We start from the raw sequence: 18,263 nt of genomic DNA on the forward strand, positions 1-18,263 counted from the left end.
CCTATGAAGGCTGGAGGTCCGGCCTGTTTGGAGGGTATCCTGTACATTTTCACCAGACCGAAGTAATACAGAATTATGCAAATTGTCTTTATTTGAAGTAAAGAATCATGGGCCAGTCGATAATGTTCATGCATTAAGAAAGGGCAGTTTGTCCTGGAAGAAATAACATAGCGCATCACAAGAAACATTTCTTAGCAGACAAAGGCCCGGGGTCCCCGCAGCACAATCTATTACCATATTTCCACATAATTAGTTTGTTTTCCAGTTGAAATCAGAAAAAGATTCGACGTTGCGTTCTCTGCCTGGGGACGGAGCATACAGTAGGATCCTCGTGCATGGGTTCATATGCTGAATAATTAGTAAGCATTAATCTGTTGAAATTACAGTTTAGAATATTATAGATCTCATGAATAGTGTATGTGACAATCAAGAAAATTAAACCAGAAACAAAAAGTCGGTTGACAACGGCAGAAGACTGCTGGTAGTTTGCTTTTTAATCAGTCAACTTGCAGCTAGAGGGTTCGAATGGGAACCGGGGTCCAATCCGTTCTGTGCTGGGGGGACATTTCCAGGCATGCTTGATTAATATCCAAGTCAGCGGCTATACAGGAGGAGCACAGGATGTGGAATAAATATTCTGAATCGCAAATAGTGCTTCTTATTGCAGCTAAATCATCAGCTACACGAGCCCAGGATGATATCTGACATGTATAATGTGTCTGTGAGCAATAATGGGTTTATTAAAAGAAGTATTTTGCTTTTTGTTTTAATTTATTGAATTTAAATAAACTTAAGATAAGAAAAATGGAATTTAGGAGCTAACAAAACAATTTATAGTTATAAGCAAATAAAAAATACCTAATATTACTGACTATATATTATTATTATTATTATTAATATTATTATTATTATTACTACTATCACTAATAATAATAAATCAACATAATAGTGTATACATGTATGTAATATTCTAAATGTGACGTCTGTGATAGTTTAACTTGGTTTTATAATATATTATTAAATTATTAGCATTAATAATGTCAGTTTGTATTATTGGTGATATGTAGTTTAGTTTTTTTTATTATTATTTGTGATTCTGATCATTTTTTTATTGTTTACCCAATGTTAAAAAAATTAAAAAAAATAATAATAATAATATTTATATTTTTTATTTATTATTATTATGATTAATATTTGTTATTCTGTTGATAACAATACATTATTTGTTTAATATTGTTTATTCAATATAATGTAATAATAATAATAATATTTACACCTTCCATTTATTATTATGATTATTATTTGTGATACTGTTGATATCAATACATTATTTATTTAAAATTGTTTATCCAATATAATGTAATAATAATAATAATAATAATAATAATAATAATAATAATAATATTAATACTATTAATAATGCTAAAATAGTGTGTTATTATTATTATGACACACATAAACAATTTTGAGGGGAATACAATGATGCTGCCTATATGAGTACTATTTATAAAAGAGCTGGAAATCAGTATTAAGCAGTCAGTTCATTTCAATGCAAATTACTGTATTTTTCTAAAGCTGTAAGAATTAATTTTCTGCAATAACCTCAGTAAATCAACGCTGGCTGCTGCAGCCCCCTGAAAAATGGCCGTTAGAGTTGGCTAAATCTTGAGTTTTAAAAAGGAGTAAATGGACGAGGTCCAGTGGATTGGCAACGGACCAGTCTGTAAAATATAGAAGGGAAATGCAGATGTAAAGTCACAGCCAGCTGGTATCATCACTGGGCAGGGAAAGTGTCACAATATTGGTGGCTTCCTACATTTGTGCAGGAAAATGTGGAGAACCTGAGCAGCTTGTGAATTGTGCATGTTTGTTATTTTAAGACATAAAAATGAATCTGTTAGAGTCATCTGCGACGTCTTAATAGAGATTCTATAAATAACTGACTACAGCATTCTTGTGTGTTCAGTTATTTTGTTATTCAATGTTGATGTTTTATACACATATACAGGGGTGTAGGAACCGATGGGGTAGAGTGGGCAGGTGCCCCCCCAAGATTTCTGTTGGGTGGGCAAAGATTGTGCCCCCCCCCCACACATGAGCTGCTACACAAAAGCCTTCATGCTGCTATCTGAAGTAATGGTATTTGTTCTAAACTTATGAAACTTTTTTAAATGATAGATTGTTTTAGTGTAACTACCAAATGTTCTTTAATATAGATTGCCTTAGTATAGATTTAATACAGATTGATTGATCTGTTTATTTAAAAAACTCTAAGGGCTAGATTTACTAAGCTGCGAGTTTGAAAAATTGGAGATGTTGCCTATAGCAACCAATCAGATTCTAGCTGTCATTTTGTAGAAGGTACTAAATAAATGAAAGCTAGAATCTGATTGGTTGCTATAGGCAACATCCCCACTTTTTCAAACCCGCAGCTTAGTAAATCTAGCCCTAAGTGTTCTGTTCATAAACATCTAATAAATAACCTGTATTGATGATGGACAACTTTTCACTCTACTTTTACCCTGAATTGCAAAACAAAACCCCTGAAACACTGACAAAAATGAACAACTGTTGTAAAACAAGATACCAAAAGCGATAAAAAGGGGCTCCAAGCCCCTTATAGTAGTCCCTGGTCTTTTGCCCCCTCATGAAAATGTCAATTCCCACACCCCTGCTTGAGTATATTTTCTAATTCTAAATATCTCTCTCATATCCATATATATACATATATATGTGTATATATATATATATATATATATATATATATATATACAAGTTAACCCGTGCATGATACTCATGCATTCTAGTCAAATCAAGCTACTTAAGGTGTTAAAAAGGTTCTTGTCATGCATTTGGGGCTAGGCCAGGCCTCCTCAGGGGAAGAGCGTTACTTCCCGACGCAAGCGCCCTTTTTTAACGTGGTTTTGTCCACATGTCACCACCTCATCATTTTTCTCCATCACCTCATCCTTCATCCTCATTGCCACATCCTTAATCTCCATCGTCTTACTGTTCTAAAACCTTTCGATACACAACGTTTCTGCTAAACACCTTATCGCTGTGCTCAATCAGTCTTCCTTGAAGGGCAGTATTCATAACCTGCACCTTCATATCACTGCTTCTCCGTACTCGTCGCCCCCGGCAACCACCAACCACTCCCAACTGTCACTTCTCCTTCAAGAAATATATAGGTCAGTGTATAACTCTGCCCAGCAGGTGGCGCTGCAGCTTGGTTTGGTTTTTTTTCACACACGCCACTAGGCATTTATATAGTAGATATATATATATATATATATATATATATATATATATATAATATGCCATATATTATATATGCCAAAGAATTTATTAGGCTCTCCCTTAACGGCCTGTGGCAAACTGCCCTTTCTGCCACACACCCTTCTTAGCTTCGTCAACCTGGGCGAAGCAAATACTGCAGGGAGCGCATGTTTGCGGGAGACAGCAGACGCATTTTTATGCATAGCTCCTAATCTATGCTCTACTGTGAACAGGATAGACTGCAATCCCAGGAACCACTGGGTCACTCTGGTATATATTATTTACCTGCATCCATTTAATGGTGCATGGACCGTCACCAGGGTACACTCCCTACCCCTACCCAAGAGGTAGCTTGTAGCAACGGTGCTGTACTTAAAGCCATCCTTAGGTCCTCCCAGGCAACATCTGCCAATTCAGACCAGTTTAGCTTGTCTGGACAGGCTTTCTTGAGAAGTTCTGTCAGTGGAGTAGCTCTCTATGAACCGACGGTTGTATCCTACCAATCCAAGAAATGTCCTCTATTAGGTTTCCCTCTCTGACTTGGGCATCCACTTTATTGACCTGGGGTTTGACCTCCCCCCATACAACTGCATATCCCAAGTATTTTCCCTTTGACATGGACAACCGACATTTCTTGGAATTGTCCGTAAGGCCATGTGCCCTCAATACAGCCTTCAGTTTGGGAAGATGTGACTCCCAATCCCGGGTATGGGTGACTATGTCATCCAGATACGCAGTAGCATGTGCCCTATGTGGCTTTAAGAGTTTATCCATGTCCCTCTGGAACACATCAGGTGCCTCATGTAGCCCAAAAGGCAATGCAGTTTTGGGCTTGGCAGAAGCTGTTAGGGGTATCTGCCAATAACCGTTTGAAAAGTTTAAAGAGTTAAGATTTCTACCAGTTCATCTATTCATTGCATAGGATAAGTGTCAAACTGGGAGACCTTTTTTAACTGTCTAAAGTCATTGCAAAAGCGCACCGTCCCATCGGGCTTCGGCACCAATACAATCTGACTATTCCACTCGCTGGTAGATTCTTCCTCAATGCACAGTTGAACCATGATTTTAACTTCTTGCTTCCCCACAGCTTGTTTAGCCTCAGTTATACGGTAGTGATGTTGCTTAATCACTACCCCAGGGGCGGTCCGGCATTTTCAGTGAGGAGCGGCGCAGAGAGGGGCCAGAAGCAGAAAGAAAGAAGACAGAAGGGAAAGAGAAGACAGAAGGACGAGTAAAAGGTATGTATAGGAATGGAGGCAGTGGGCACAGAGCAGAGGGGCAATGCTTTATCAGAGTTAGGGCTGGTGACTCAGCAGACATGTCACCAACAGTTATCAGAGCTTATCCGTGCAATGCTAAAGCACCTGCAATTGAGAACTACTATAATTCTAGGATTATATAAATTAGGATAGGATTGTCTATTTTTGCAGCAATATTATGCAAACAGATGATAAAAGTATGTTGTAGCATACAGTATATTCTAACAGGACAACGACTAGAGAGAGGACAGAGATAAATAGCAGTGTACGATGAGCAGCAAAGTACAAAATAGCATTCTGACATTCGCTAGGACATCATAAAATATTTATTTCAGGTTTATTTCAGGTTTAGTTCATACATTGGCTGCTTCTGACCCTTTACCTGAGTTTCACCTCAACCCACTAACTTCTCAAATTTTGTTCCTCGCAGCGCAATAACTTTTTCCAGCTCTTTCTGGCGTCTTGTCACATCTTATTCTATTTCACCCTGCCCTGTCTGCAGGTAACTTGTCATCCAGCCTGGCTCTCCCGCACTTCACCTAAGCGTTTGCCAAGTCCAAGAGGGGCTGATATTTCGCATGAAGTTTTCACAGAAAGCCACTGATCTTTTCTTGTCATACAGCAAGAATTTGCCACTGACCTTAAGCCTCATCTACACAGTACGGTCGCTAGAGATACATGGAAAAGTTTGATGTGTAGATATGCTAAACAGGACTGAAATGTCATATTTGCATATATTTCAAGTGACCCAACAACATTTTCCTTGCAGCTCTGTTTCATAGAGTCATGACAATTGCGGCATCGTGTAAGTGACTCATTTCTATATCTGAGCAGCCCCTTGTCATAGCGCGTTATCCTGAACTTGTTGAAAGAATCAAAAAGATGAACAACAGTATTTCAAATTAACAGCGAGCTTAATCGGATATGACAATTGTAGCTCATCTCTATAGGGTCCCTGCTTGTTGTAGCTGGTGCGGACAAAGAATGCCTGTAAGCTCTAATAAAAAAATGCATATTTGAATAGTTCATTATGCAAATGTGCCCTCTACCTGTCAATTAAGTAAAATACACAACAAGCTTTTTTATAAGTACTGTGGGTCTGATTTACGGTGGAATGAAAAGAAATAAATGTTGATGAAGATAACGCACAAAGTTCATCTTAAGACATGGGCGACCTTAAATCTTGTGTATACAATTGTGTATGACAATGGCCTATTTGCATGGTCTGAGCAATTTTAGCTGTGTTCTTAGACAAAATTGTGAGTGTACCCACTCCCTTGGCTGAGAAGCAACCCCACACATGAATGGTCTCAGGATGCTTTACTGTTGGCATGACACAGGACTGATGGTAGCGCTCACCATTCTTTCTCCGGACAAGCGTTTTTCCAGATGCCCCAAAGAATCTGAAATCTGATTCATCAGAAAAAATGACTTTACCCCGGTCCTCAGCAGTCCAATCCCTGTACCTTTTGCAGATTATCAGTCTGTCCCTGATGTTTTTCCTGGTGAGAAGTGACTTCTTTGCTGGCCTTCTTGACACCAGGCCATCCTCCAAAAGTCTTCGCCTCACTGTGCGTGCAGATGCACTCACACCTGTCTGCTGCCATTGTCCTTTTTGTGCAAAGCAATGATGATTGCATGTGTTTCCTTGCAGGCAACCAAGGTTAACAGAGGAAGAACAATGATTTCAAGCACCACCTTCCTTTTAAAACTTTCAGTCTGTTATTCTAACTCAATCAGCATGACAGAGTGATCTCTAGCCTTGTCCTCGTCAACACTCTCATCTGTGTTAACCAAAGACTCGCTGACTTGATGTCAGCTGGTCCTTTTGTGGCAGGACTGAAATGCAATGGAAATGTTGTTTAGGGAATAAAGTTTATTTTCATGGCAAAGATTGACTTTGAAATTAATTGCATTCATCTGATGCAAATTGCCATCATACAAACTGAGGCAGCAGACTTTGTGAAAAATAATATTTGTGTCATTCTCAAAACTTTTGGTCATAACTGTAGTTTTTTCAAATAAATCAATAAGAAGATGCCAGGACCTAGTTTCATATGTCATATTTTTTAATTTTGTTAACAAAATATTGTTATTGATCCAATTACCAATATAAATGCAGTTTCCCACAAAAATTGAACTTTCAATGGTATAAAAGGAGTTTGATTAAAAGTATCAGCTAGCACCAAATTATCAGAAAAACTCAGGATGTTGGAAATCAACTTGGGGAGGGGGGGGTCATCTCTGCAATAGTAAACGCTTAATCAATGCTCAATCTCCACTCATTATAGCTCAATTAAATATCTCCTGGTAGGCATATATGTGTAAAATTAAATACTCTGTAAAGTCAAAAAGTTTGTAATTAGTAATGTAAATGGTGGTCTAGTGACCCGCTTCCTCTCTATGTCTCTGTCAGGGGCTGGCTGGTAAATTTTAGCCCGTGGGGCTGAGACTCGGCTCAACTGCTTATTAGAACTATTTTAAAGGGAAAAAAGCAGGTAGCGCTGTGACCCAGCTCAAGGTAGCCCACTATGGGACCGGACCGGGGGGCAGATAACCCCCTGCCCCCAGCCCAGCCAGCCTCTGGCCTCCAAAAATGTTGATGCATTGGAGATTAAGATTACACTCAAGCAGATGGGTAAATAAAAGTCAGAATATGAGGAAAAAAATATATTCAATCTCATTGGTTGTAAGACTGTTACTGCTGTAGGGTCATGCCCCCAGAAAAGTACCAAGGGTGGGAATACTTGGTATTTTGCAAGGTGTGTCAACCTTGCTTTATCCCTAGGGTGAAACTATATGAATAGCAGGAGATGCAGGCCTAACAGCATAGGGGGCCTAGTAGGACCCCGAGACAAACTTGTGTTTTTGGGCTGCACCCACTCTATGGAATTCTCTCCCTCGCACAATAAAACTCTCCTCTGGTCTACAAACTTTCAAGCGTTCTCTGAAAACCCACCTCTTCGGACAAGTTTATAATATTCCTCAACCACCTTAACCTCACTACATTACCCTATTACCACCCATTACACAATTTCACACAAGGAAACTACCCCTTGACCAACATTGTTGTGTGACAGGATCATTTAGCTTATGAGTCACTTTTACCTTTACAGTCTGGCTGGGCCAAAATGCAAAATGTAGACTTAACCTCATGTATCAAACTCCCATTGTCCCATAGATTGTAAGCTTTCGAGCAGGGCCTTCTCACCTCTTTGTCTGTTTTACCCAGTTTGTTTATTAATTTACTATGTTCGTCCCCAATTGTAAAGCGCTAAGAAAAATGTTGGCGCTATATAAATAAATGTTGATGATGATATTTTTAAGGATCTCCTCTGACTTTGTAGCCAGAATTTGAATTTGGCAGCTTAAAAGGATAACATTAAAGTATGTATTTCATGCAACAGTATCTGATTGCCAGTTATTTATGTAATTAGTGCATTATAAGGTATTGTCTTTCTATGAATCAGATCTTGTGCTATGTCTTTAGCGATAGCGGGTAAATGGGGAGTGGATTGAAGGGGGAGGTCCCTCCACAACTTCCCTATAGGACCCATTGCTTAAATTCCCCATGACACAAGCAGAGGAAAATTTAGGTATCCTCTAATTCTACCTACATTTTAAATCAGGTGTTAAAATACACTACAGAGCAGCTACAAAGAAACATTTTTATTTTTTATTTTCTTTTAAATCATTCTGGATTTTATCTTAGAACAGGTAGAGCACCAAACTTTTGTTTTAACATCAAAAAGAATAATGTTAAAGTGATTTGCCTCCAACTAGGATACTTGACAGGTCTGGCTGCTAACCTCATGCCATGGGCTTCCATTTCACATTCAAAACATATGTCCATTCCATCCTTGGTACAGAATATGCATACAAAAGCAGGGCGATCCACCTGGGGAAAACCCAGCGCTCTCTCCCTTCGGGAACACACACAGCAGTCAGCGGCTGCTCGCACTGTTCTTGATTTTTTAAAAAAAATATAATACTGATGTATTTTACAGCTTTTGATAAAAAATGCATTTCATAATTTACAAGTTTGGGTGAAAATTGTGCATTATAAAAAAAATATCTTCTCTACTCCGTGTAATCCGACAATAAGTTTAAACTTGGATCCGATTTTAGCAATGTAACTTTCTTACCTAAGGTATTGTGAAAGAATGTTAGAAATCGGGATTTTAATCAGAAAAGAGGATGTAAGTTTGGCTATAGTCACATGGGAGTTTTTTCACTCCAACAAGATAGGTTATTACTGGTGGCTACCTGGAAAATGAAGAATGCCCCAAAGGAACCTAAATATCTGAGGGTCGAAGCAGCACCAAAGAGGGTAGCTGGCAACGTGTTCAGCTTGAAATCACCCTATGCCATATAAATGATTCTAGCTATGTATTTTACCAATGTGAAACATGGCAGTCGAAAAAAAAAGAGTTGAAAATTGCTCTTTCTGTTTTCTGGCTTGCCTGAATAATGCCAAGCCAGAACCCCATTTGGACAGTCCATTTGTACAGTGCTTTATACACAGACTGTCTTTACTTCTGACTCATAATCCTCTTTTCTTCCTCTATCAGTAGGAGTCCCTCAAGGCTCTGTCCCTGGACCTCTCTTCTTCCCCTCCTCCATTGTTTAACTCAACTTCGGCCTCCAATATCACATCTACGCTGATGACACCCAAATCTATCTTTCCTCCCCTGACCTCTCTCCTCTTCTTTCTTATTCCACATGTCCGACTGCCTCTCTGCCATTCCCACCAGAATTGGCCCAATGCTCACACTACCTCATACTACAACCTCATACTTAATATGTGACAGAGCTCATCATCTTCCCCTCTTCTAATATCACTTCCACTCATCTCCCTCACAGTAACATTATGCTGTCCACTGTTTTACCTCAGAGTCATCATCCCTCCACACATACAGTCCCGTCGCCTTTAACGTCATAACATTGCCCTTTTCATTCAGGATGTAACCAAAAATCTGGTTCACTCTCGTATCATCTTCTGCTTGGATTACTGCAACCTCCTCCTAGGTGGCCTATTCCTCACCCACCGTTCTTCTCTACAATCCGTCCTGAACACAGCGTCAAGGCTTATCTTCTTTTACGACCTCTCCTCTTCCACTGCACCACTTGGCAAATTCCTTCATTGGCACCCCATTCCCTCCAGAATTAAGCTTCTCACGCTCACCTTCAAAGCTCTCACAAATCTCTGATCTCGTCATATAAAATAACCCAACTCACACTCTGTGCTCCGCCTCCGACCGCCGCTTTTCCTTCCCTCTAATCTCCTCCTCGACTCGCCGCCATGACTTCTTCCAGACTGGTCCTCACCTATGGAACTTCCTCCCTCACCCCACCAGACTTTCCCCAAAGTATAATCCTTCAAGCGCTCTCTCAAAATCCAGCTTTTCACTCTTGCCTACACTACCCCACTCACCACAGTCCACTCCCTCTGTCTGCTGCTCTCTCCTCATCCACTTGTGTCCAATTTGCTCCTACTGTCTCCTCCTCTCCCTTCCCTTTAGACTGGAGAAGGGTCCTCTCTATCCGTTGTAACTTGTCTGCAATGTTTTGCCCAACTCGTATGTACCTGTTACTTTTTATGTATAGTTTTTATTTGTGCTTTGTTAACCTTTATATTTAACCAGTACTTACTGCACTACTACTTGCCTATGGGATACTTATTATTGTTCTTAGTCATCATGTCCTTGTACTTTCATGTTTTATAATTTTTAATTGTATTCATGGGACTTATATGCTGACTGTCCGGTGCTGTGTAATTTGTGAGGTCCTATAAAGAATGATGATGACCATATTTAATACACAGGTCCATCTTTAGGCTGTCATCCCAGATCCTCTTTATACTTCACTTCCAAAAATTATAAAAGCCCACAAGAGTCGGCCACAGCTTTCTTTTTTAATGATTACTTACTTGCCAAAAACAATCAAATTTCAACACACCCCATGGCTGCATATATTAGAAAATATAATCATGGAGGCTGGCCACGGGGCTTCAGGTGGGCATGTCATTAAATGTGGTTTATTAAACCCTTTGGCAAAGATAATCCTCAAGCTATGAATAAATTAGACCTCAAACCTAACAAAACTGCTACCAATGCACCATTGAGATACATCTAAAAAAGCACCAAACCCCAGGCTACACTACATTTACTTCCACTAAATGCCTCCTGCTTCTAGTTGCACAATCCCACTCCTACTATCTACCCCTTCTAACATTAACACCCCTACAGTCTAGGGTACTTCCACCCAGGGCCGGATTTACCACTAGGCAACATAGGCAATTGCCTATGGCCCAGCGGTCCCTAGAGGGCCTTCCCAGGACGGCGGTGGGACCACCCCTTAAAAATGGGCTGCTACTTATGGGCCAGTGCTATATGCTTGCCCCCCCCCGGGCTAAAGTCTGCCAGCCAATCCCTGATATGTTATGCTAAAAAACTATAGTGCTATGGATTTTTTCAGGGAGGGGGCCCTAAACCAGTATCTTGCCTAGGGCCCCATGAGGTCTAAATCCGGCTCTGCTTCCACTAAACCCTGCCGGGCCCACTAGACCAGAGAAAACAAACCCATCTTTGGGTGGTCAGGCCACATCCCCTTTTAACCCTACCCACTACAAGAATAACAACAGCACAAAGAGTTGGGTGAAGATCGATAAAAGCTTTATCAAAAAATATACGCATAAATCGTTGCCAATAACCAACAAGTTCCATATTAAATATCCATTATGACATAGAAAAAAAAGCACAATTTCAGATGTCTGCAACTTAACTTCCTGTGGGTATGAAATGAAGTTTTAATTTGATGCGTTAAATCTTTTAACATAAATAAGCTCCCATGAGGAGTTCTTAGGCCCCTATACAAAACACCAACCCTCACCCAACAAAAAGAGTGTATGTTCAATACCATCCAGCAAACCAGTAAAGAACGAGACCTACCTCACTGAGGTGGACACAATCCAGTCATTCATCCATGTTGTCACCCTCAAGTTGGCAAAGCCAAACCACCGCTCCCCCGTTTGACAGTGTACAATTTGATATTCCAGTATGTAGCAGACTTGTGGGTCGCTCCGTCATTACTCTTTCCCTTGTTTCCCGCCTTAACACCTGGGGCACAATCTCTGACCAGACTAAAAACAGTTCAGAGAAGCTACAACCTAAAATAATGATGGCTGATTTCCAAAAGGTTTAAGCCTAGGCTTGCTAAATACTTCTTTAAAACAATTCAAACTGGAACTTGGTGACCAGGGAACTGTGGAGGTGGTCCAATAGCCTATCTCACCAAAGCCTGATTGACGTGTATTCAGAAACCAAATGCACTGAGCATACAACACCTACTAGCACTAAAAAGAAAACCCAGTATCCTCTTACAAAAAGTATAGTTTTCGGACCTGTGAATTCAATAACACCCTGCGTCTCCCCAAAGTAACATGTTCTCAATGGAACGCTGATGTACAAAGCCCCGAAATGTGGAGCAGACAGGGTAGCAGGGTCTCTCCTGAGCAAGTGCAGGTCCAAATGTGGCTTCAATACTCATGCTCTGGACCCATGCATGCTCATAAGTAGAGATGCTCAGGCTCGGTTTCCCGAGAACCGAATATACCCGAACTTAGCAGATCTGAGTACCGAGCCGAGCCGGTTTTTCGGATTGAAAACGAAGCAAAACATCATCGCGACGCCGTTGGATCTTGCAAGTTTTGAATTCCTTTTTAAGATCCAACATAAGTGGGGGTGGGTGGACCCCCATTTTGCATTTCTGCCACTACTGTGTGCCAATGTGTCCTAGATGTGCTAGGAACTGCCGTGTGTTTGTGTCATTGCTCTGTCGCTTACCATCCAGCCAGGTCGCTGCAGTATCCAAAAGTGTATGAAAATAATATTGTGATCTGTGAGATGGTCAAAATTAACTTGAAATTAGAGTTATTGAGGTTAATAATAATGTAGGAAAAAAAGAAAGAACAAAATTGTGTGATTTTAGCATATTTTAGGATTTATTTTTTTATAAAAAAATCCAAAACCAAAACCAAAACACACGAGGACGGTTTTGCCAAAACCATAACACAAAGCTAATCAGGATCCAAAACCAAAATCAGTTCACGGGAGACAGTGAACATCTCTACTCATAAGAGTTCCCCACTCTGCTCTGCTGACGTCCCAAAAGGAATTACTTTGGTGGACAACCCTATCAAGATAGCTGCTTTCACTGGGATCCCTCAGGAAAGAACTTATCACTGTATTTCTCTTCCACCTACAGTAGAGGATCTAGCTAAAGCCACTGAGTCTGAATAGGTTCTATGGAGATCTTTTAGCTGTACTTTGCAACTAGATACATTTAGGAGAACATCAAATAGTCAATTGGTGTCTCCACATTTTCTACTCCCATATCTTGCTCATGTGTAACATGAAAATGCAAAAGACAGCCTTTGTTGTATATCGTGTTTGCAGGACCAGAGCACCAGATGTAGGTGAAGGCAGGACTCCAGGCTCCCTGGAGGAGTGCAGAAGAAGAAGCAGAAGTAGAAAAATATTCCATCTTGCCAAACACAGACATTGATTCTTTATTGGGCTTCCCATTCCCAACATCTGATGCCCCTGTGTAACCGTACACACTTCTCCTTGGTAGTACAGGAACGACCAGAACTGAAGTATACACAAGCGGTGTGGAGGAACCGACACTGCTGGGAGCCCAGAACCTTATTTTCTGGGGCTCTTCTGGGATGTAGATGGCCCATACCTTCTCCTCCCGCAATATTACAGAGCTGCTCCAAGCCTTTGTGATTATTAATTGATAGATGCTCTGTTTCTTCTCCTACACTGAATTGCAGCAACAAACGGACGCTCACTGCAGACCAGGGAATGCTATTGGCCTGTTCTATAATTGGCTTATAGTGTTCAGCTTCCTGTGCTGCGCTGAACTCTCATTTGCTGCTGGAATTCAGCAGACGAGGAGAAACAGAGCTGTTACCTACTAAGAATTAGCCCAGAGATAAAGAACTTTCTGTTGAACACTGGCCATTGACTAGAATTGTCTCTGAATTATAAACTGGCCCTCAGGCAATGTGCTCATTATTATACAACAATTACCTGCATATAGAATCTTGTAAATCATTCACCTGTAATTGTCTCTAATATGTACATTGACCCATGGTGGGGGTCAATTTTTGGTTGCAATTGGATCAACAGTTTGTTGCATGCACATAGTTTGTCGGCAAAGAGTCAACCATGAGGTAACCAAATAAGTGTGAATGTTATTTAAATGTTTATTGAATTAGCACTTCAAAGTCAGGATGCAGTTCAGCAGTACATTTACACCTTTAATTCAAGTTTAAAGGATGTGCTCACCTTACATGGAAATTCTGCATTTAGCTGAAGTGGACCCAAAGAGTCATTTTTGTGTTTAACACTTCTGCCTCACAGCACAGGGGTCATGAGTTCAATTCCCGACCATGGCCTTATCTGTGTGAGGAGTATGTTCTCCCCGTGTTTGCGTGGGTTTCCTCTGGGTGCTCCGGTTTCCTCCCCCAATCCAAAAACATACTAGTAGGTTAATTGGCTGCTATGAAAATTGACCATAGTCTCTCTCTCTCTGTCTGTATGTGTGTTATGAAATTTAGACTGTAAGCTTCAATGGGGCAGGGACTGATGTGAGTGAGTTCTCTGTACAGCGCTGAGGAATTAGTGGCGCTATATAAATAAATGATGATGATGTTATGAATGCCCCTGTTTAGGTGCTGTAGGGTATTTGACACACTCTGTAGAAGAGCCTATCTTGCATCTATATTTTCTTGCTGTCTCTTACTTAATCCCATATATGTTCTGTATATGGCAGGCTCCCACTACTGCTGCTGACACCAGTGGCTTTCAAACTCCCATTGGAAGAAAGCACACACAGTGTTTGGAAGGAGACAGAGGAAAGCTAAGGTAAGAGTCAGATACCTCCACTAGAGAGTGTATCTAATACACTATAATAATTATAGTCTATTGCATTGAAATAGATGAAGCCCATGACAAATATTAGTGATCCATATGGCTACCTGTGAGCACTATAACACACGTAGAAGTGCAAGAGGTACAAGCCCTATAAGAGTTAATATGATAATTGTAAGATATGTATATTTGCATAAACATGATGATGTTGCACCCAAGCATACTATAAATATGTACATGCTTTCTCTATTTTTAAAATACACTAAATTACAGAAAGGACGGGGTTAAGTTTTGGATTGTAGTCCCAGATCTTGTCTGTTTAACTATTTCCCAGGCATATATATATATATTTGTAACCCGTGGCTTCAAGGCTTTGTAGTAGCAGATCCAAAGCAGATGCCATTCCCAGCAAAGTCATTTTTTAATATTTATTTTATCCGGTTTGCACAAAACAGTGAAGCCTTTGTATTCGTTAACCTTTGTATAGCAGTGTGCAGATTTAGGCCAGATTCACAGAGGAACCTCAGGATGAGCGAGCACATATGTAGGTCTGATGTCTGAGCTACTCGTGCATGTAGTCCTTCTGGGCCCTCGTCGATCCTTTCCAAAACGATTTATTACTTCTATCAGTTCACTGGTTTCTCTCACAAGGTTTTCTATAAGCCTTTTATCAGACCTCTTCCAATACAATCATTTCATTCTCTGCGCCCCTTAAGCCTTCTCAGTTCCAGCCTCTGACTTCCACCCGGTATCTCTCCTACTCAACACGTCTGCTGCCTCTCTCGATGCGTCACCACTCATCCAGACCCTCATAATCTCCCCGCTAATAATATGCTCACCAGCTGCACTGATTAAAGCAGACAAGCTGATTCTTTGGGGGTTGTAATCGCACGCAGACCTCTTAGCTGGCATAAGAGGGGTTAAACTAAACCGGAAAAAAACCCAAAAACAACAAATCGGTAGAGATAAATCTACACGTGTTCCTCTGGCGATGGCTTGTTGGCGAGGCCGGGGTTGGAATAGGATGCAATGTACCTGAGATAAGGGGTTATCATTTTGATTGCAATAAAAAAGTTCCACTCCAGGAGAAACTCTGGTCTATCTTTGGTTTCTTGCAGGAATCTCGAGCAGTAGTCCAAGTTGTTTAAATTAATCTGCCAGGCTGAGATTAGAGAGAGAGGAAACTGTTATCTCTGCGTTATTCCAAACTCTGTCCTAAGCTTGTAGTTTGCATCCCTACTGGTCAGTGGTGACGTACAGCTAATAATGGAGACTGTCTGTCTTCCTAGGTAAGAAAGAGGATTTAACTTCATGAGTGAAGCATTGATTTTTTTTTTGCCATCATCCACAGTAGCCAGGTTTTGGAAGACCCTACAAGTCAACATTTCTCCGTCTTTGATGGTGTTGCACTTCCTTAGGACAGTGTAGAGCAGCCATGACTTACAAAATGTTGTCTCATCTGATGTCGCAGTTGCCTCATCATTCTCTGGCTCATCACTGTCTATTGACGCCAACACTGGCCCCACTACCGTTGTGTTGGCCAAGTGTGGAACGTGCAATGTTTTGGCATGCAACTATTTTATTAAGAGGAGCCGGGTTCCAGGGAAACTTTTTCATGGCTTCCCAGAGCTTCCATGCACTGTGTGTGCTCCCTGGATGTTCTGAGGAGCCGTAGACCTGTATGGCAGGATGTCCCTGAACATCCCAGACAGTAAATGAATGGAATAATCCTCCAGAAGATGTAATTTACTGTATAATGCGAAAGGAGCTGAAGCATGCTTCGGATAAACAGAAATATGTTATGTGATGAGAATAAATCATTAATTAAAAAACAAACAAACAGACTAAATTGGCCATGTTGTCTCTTTCTGCCTGCAACATTATTTCGGTATGCTGTCGATGGTTAGACGTTCATTTGGTCGACAATTAGAAAGTCGGCAACATTAAGTCCACAAGTCAAATGTTGACAGTATTAGTAGGTAAACAATATTATCCCAAACCCTATGAATAAGCATAACCCTAACCCAACCTAATTGTCGACCTAATAATACCGTCTGCATTAGAATTTTTGAGCAAATAATAATACTGTTGAGTTGTTATTGTCGACTTGTCAACCCAATCTATATTATGGTGTCGCCCATATAAATGTTGATTATGTAACTGTCGACCATATGTATCGCACCCATTATTTCTATAATTATAAAGGCACTATGCTATAGCGATAAATTATGTGTAGAACCCTGAGGGGATGAGGGCCCCCAACATGCTACCCTGCCTAGGGCCCCATTTAATCTGCAGTTTTCTGACTTACATGTGTTTTGATGAATGGAGAAAAACGTTGTTGCAAAGGGAAAGATCCTGGAAGCTGTCTGACATTAGCTGGACTGTCGCAGGATTCCCCCATCCAGGGCCAGCGTTTGGGCAGGGAAGCAGGTAATTTGCTCACGGGCCTCTGACATGTATTGGTGACACTCTGCAGGAAAAGCCGACCTGCAGGACGTTCCATTGTCTTATATTTCTTGTGTTTCATTCCGTTAGCCACATATCTAGGGCAGTGGTTTGTATAACTGGCCGACTACATCCTTGTTTTGCTACTTTCACAATCTTAACATATAATATATTACAAAAGGGGCTCCACTCTGCTTATGGCTGATTTTAGATTTCTCTGTGTATTATCAGCTTTGTTTAGAGGGTTTGCATTTATTGATGTACGTACAGTTGGAGGTGAGATGGAGATAAAGGAATAGAGGCCAGACCTGACTACCTGTAATCCTAGATAACTCGGAGGATGGTGAGAGGCGTCTTAGGATCATGGATCTTCTCATCTCTCTGGTATTTGCACCAACCACAGGTACCAGAGCTACATAATGTATATAATTATACCCTCGACGGCGCACTATTTGAACGCCTCTGCCATTGCTTTCCCCGGTGTGCCCTTCATACCCCTATCTGACACTGAATATAACTAATGTCAGTAAGGGGACGTCAAGGCTGCATTTAAGTGCCATTGTTTTACATTTTTAATTAAATATCAATTTATATAATATTCTTCTCTGTCAACTTTTTTGCTAATCTCGCTTTTCTTTGCTAATGAAGTCGCCACTAACTAACTTAAGCAATGCCTAATTAAAGGTCCATGCCGCCGCAGGCGATTGAGCCCTCACCCATAACACCCCCTCGCCGTCCACGCCAGTCTAACATGCATAAAATGAGATAAAAATAAACTTGTCTTTGATTTAAAATCTGTCTCCCTTCACCCCCCCCCCACTCCTCACCACAGCCAACAAAGTTTGTGTTCACATGTTTTCAAAACACAGCTCCGCTTGGTTTTTGAAAAGGGTCACGGCATGAACGTGCACCACTGAGGGTGAGGATGGGAAGGGGGAGGCGGCTATCACACCTGCGCCTGTCGCCGTCCTTGTCTCTCCTACTCTCCTATCCTCAAGAGCCCATCTAAGGACATCTCATTGTCTTCAGCCTTCACCACTGGAATATGTCAAGATTAAAACCTCACTACATTTTTCTTTCATGCTTTTCTTTTTTTTGTTAGTGATCAAATGGAGTTAGAAAGTAATATATATGTGTGTGTGTGTATATATATATATATATATATATATATATATATATATATATATATTATTTATGTGGGAATTTGTGCCCATTCATTCTGTAGGACATTTATGAGGTCAGGCACTGATGTTGGACGAGAAGTCCTGGCTCACAATCTCCGTTCCAGTTTATCCCAAAGGTGTTAGATGGTGTTGAGGTCAGAGCTCTGTGCGGCCAG

At 40.7% G+C, this 18,263-nt stretch overlaps 1 long non-coding RNA gene across 1 annotated transcript in view; it reads left to right on the forward strand.

Moving 5' to 3' along the window:
* The first annotated feature begins 4,395 nt into the window (after positions 1-4,395).
* Positions 4,396-18,263, forward strand: part of LOC142098889 (uncharacterized) — a 71,390-nt gene continuing 57,522 nt past the window's right edge. Inside the window, exons 1-2 of the long non-coding RNA XR_012678448.1 lie at positions 4,396-4,517; positions 14,379-14,470. This is a non-coding gene — a long non-coding RNA (uncharacterized LOC142098889). The remainder of the gene's footprint in view (positions 4,518-14,378; positions 14,471-18,263) is intronic.

The sequence above is a fragment of the Mixophyes fleayi genome, chromosome 8, assembly GCF_038048845.1.
Source record: "Mixophyes fleayi isolate aMixFle1 chromosome 8, aMixFle1.hap1, whole genome shotgun sequence".
NCBI classification, from domain to species: domain Eukaryota; kingdom Metazoa; phylum Chordata; class Amphibia; order Anura; family Limnodynastidae; genus Mixophyes; species Mixophyes fleayi.